Source organism: Anguilla rostrata, unplaced genomic scaffold (genome assembly GCF_018555375.3).
Source record: "Anguilla rostrata isolate EN2019 unplaced genomic scaffold, ASM1855537v3 scaf0958, whole genome shotgun sequence".
Taxonomy (NCBI): domain Eukaryota; kingdom Metazoa; phylum Chordata; class Actinopteri; order Anguilliformes; family Anguillidae; genus Anguilla; species Anguilla rostrata.
The window spans coordinates 53,524-56,854 of NW_026986320.1; the positions used below are offsets into that span (position 1 = coordinate 53,524).

The window sequence follows — 3,331 nt, forward strand, 5'->3', positions numbered from 1 at the left end:
AATGGGTCCTGAACGGTGGCAACGGGAGGCAGCAGCTGGGCGCCGCAAAATGGAGGCGGGCATGGATTACTTTGAACTGTGCCCGGGAGGCGATGTGGGTCGTCAGATCGCTGGCGACCCTGGAGAGGCGTGTGCTGTCACCAAGGGCCACATGGCAGATGACTGTGGGCTTCATCCGAGCCTACATGCGGCGGGACTGCCGGCGGTGGGGGAGAGAGCGGGCCTGCGCTGCGTGGGGCACTGCAGCATGGCAGACATGGGGCACGGACTGAAGGGAAAAATGGACTGGATCTTTGTGTTGGTGGAGTGGGAGGGGTGGAGTCGGATTGGTAAGGACGCACCCCCGTTCTGCACAAATATTTCAGTGGAGGCTGGTGGGAGCGACAAGAGGGGAGGGTTTGTTTTATTGTACCAATGCCGGTTTTTATGTTTTAATAAAGGCTGGTCCTTGGGGTGGGGAAAAAGAAGGGATTATTTATTGTTATTTATTGTTATTTATTGGTTTTATTGTGTGTTTTATTGGGTCGTGCCAAAAACTGTTTTTTATTTCTTTTGTATGGCACAAAGCAGTAGACCCAAAGGAATGACAAGGTAAATGTTGATGTAAACTTGTCGTGATATAATAAAAAATTTTCAAAAACAAAAATCTGTTCTTATCAGTTTAATATCTGATACGTCCCCTATCTGGGGACTACATATTAAACGGATTTTTGAGACTGGGAGTCGGAGAAGGAGCTTGCTCCGTCCGCTCCACGCATCGACCCGGTATTGCAGTACGTCCGGGAACGGTGCGCCTCTATTTTCGGGTGCAAAGGAAATGCTTCTGCTTCTGCTTCTGCTTCTGCTTCTGCTTCTGCTTCTGCTTCTGCTTCTGCTTCTGCTTGGACAAGCAACTGAGTCCTTGTGGGGTTTTTTTTTTTTTTTTTAAATGAAATAAAAGAAATAGTTTTATCGTGTGTGTGTGTGTGTGTCGTTCTTTCTTTCTATCTATCTATCTATCTATCTATCTATCTATCTATCTGTCATTCTCCGTCAGCTAGCTGGGTGAGTGAAGTTGGTTAAGTAAGTCAGCTAGCGAGCCGGTTTGCAGCGGTCCGTGGCTCGCTTGCGCCCTCTGCCAGTCGGGCGGTTATAGCGTCTCCTCTCCCTCTTCCGCGGATAACGCGCGGGGGGACAACTCCGGGCCTGCGGCTCCGGGCCGGGAGGGCCTACGGCGGCTGGTGACGGCGAGAGGCCACGTGTGCTCGGGTTTCTCTTCATCACGCACAAATCTACTGCCCTCTACTGGAGGACAGTGGGTTTGTGAGTTGGTGGTGTGCAGTCAGAGCAGACGTGCCTCTCTCTCTTCTCTCTCTCTCTCTCTCTCTCTCTTTCGGAAGGTCTGGTGTAGTGGCGCAGTACCAGTGGCTTGACCGCGGCTGTGTTCACTGCATCAGGCCGGCGGACCAGGCCGGACCTACAGCGTTGGGGATAGGCAGGTACCAGTGGCGTGACCGCGGCCTGTTGATTCCCCAACGCCGAAGCCAGGACAGCGCTCGGAGGACCCCTGCCAGAAGACTCCCGCCATCCGGGGACCACACCACTGCTGCGGACGACCATCGCCGGAGACCAGAGGGGAGTTCAGCGCCGCCCGGAGAGAAGGCCCTCAGTGGCTCGCTCTCCGGGCTACACCATCTTCACCGAGTCTTCGCCATCGGTTCCTGGCTCCCCTCCTCTGCTCTCCAGGCCGCAGCAGGACCATCGGGTGGACCCGGAGGACGAGGCCGAGGAGCAGGCAGACGGGGGACCCGAGGACCTCCCCACAACTACGGCGGCGGCACCCGGATCCAGTGAGACCAGCGATACGGATCAACGCCTGGTGCCAGCGACCGGAAGGGAGGTCCCACTGCACCTTGCGGAGCCGACCTCTGATCGGCTCCCTTGGTGCGGCAACGTTGGTCCCCCTAGGAAGGACCAGCATCACTGAGCGCTGTTCCTGTGCTTCCCCCCATCTACTTAGGTCCGGCCTGAGAGAGAGGGAGGATGGCTACGGGACCGCAGCCGGGAGTCCGACGCCACAACGCCGTCCGGATGACGCTACAAAACAGCGGAGAAGGGGGCAGCGGGGCTAGTGGTCCCCCCCAGGTGGCACAAGGGGCAACGGGCGCAGCCGGAAGGGGCGCCGCAGAGCCAGCAGCTACTGGGGGGGCAAGCAATGCCGCTGCCCCCAACGCCAGCAGGAGAGTGACAGGTATGACCCGCCTAGAGTTTAGCCGGGCAGTGCTTCAGCGAGCCATGGGCTTTGTGCCTGGCGACCTGAACTGTCTGGTGAAGGTTCCGGGTAACGCAGATATTTTTGAGATCAGTTTCCGGTCTGCAAATATCCTGGAGAGGTTCTGGAACCTCTATAGAGAGGGGAAGGGCAAGGCTCCCCTCAGTGTTTTCGACGTAGAGCCCCTGTCTGACACCGAAAACAAGGTGGTCACTGTGCAGTTTTACAACGAAGCTGTGCAGGACCACGATGTGAGTACGTGGTTGGGCAGGTATGGTCTTGTTAGATCTGAAGCCCGGAGAGTCCTTGATGAGGACGGAGTCTGGACCGGAGCCAGGAAATGGCTGGTCCAACTCAAGCCCGACCCCTCTGCACCTGGGGGGGTATGCCACATCCCCAGCACCATCACGCTGGGGAGACACAGGGGGGTGGTGTTTTATTACGGCATGCCCAAGCTGTGCAGGAACTGCGGCGAGTTAGGCCACTTAGCCGCAGCCTGCACAGTGGTCAAGTGTAAGTCGTGCGGCGGCGAACACGAGACCAGGGCATGCCGTGACCCGAAGCCCTGTAACCTCTGCGGAGCGAGGGGGCATCTCTTTAGAGATTGTCCCCTCTCGTACGCGAACAGGGCTCGGAGCACCGCCCCCCCTCCACCGTCTGCTGCCCCTCCCGGCCCGCTCCCCCGCCTACCCCATGCCACGCCCCCAGACCACCCACCCTACCTCCTCCCAGCCTGAAGCCCAAACCCACATGCACAGACCCAGCACAAGACCTACCCTGTATCCCCACGCCGGGAAACCCCAACTCCACAGTCCCCTGCTCTAGACCCCACCAATCCCGCCACTGTCACCATTAAGGAGGAGCCTGACTCTGACACCCCCATTGTGGTGTTGGAGTCAGACTCCTCAACCTCAGACTCGGATTCCATTACTCCATGGCAACAAGCTAGGAAGAAAAAGGGCAAACGAATCAGATCACCCACAATAGTACAACAACAACCGCAACCTCCCAACCCAGCAATAGTTCACACATCCAAAATTACAAAACCCTTAAAACAGTTAAACCCAAAACCGTACATAA

General features: G+C 57.0%; 1 pseudogene; it reads left to right on the plus strand.

The window, feature by feature from the left end:
• The first annotated feature begins 625 nt into the window (after positions 1 to 625).
• Positions 626 to 799, plus strand: LOC135246871 (U2 spliceosomal RNA; annotated as a pseudogene).
• Positions 800 to 3,331: the final 2,532 nt, after the last annotated feature.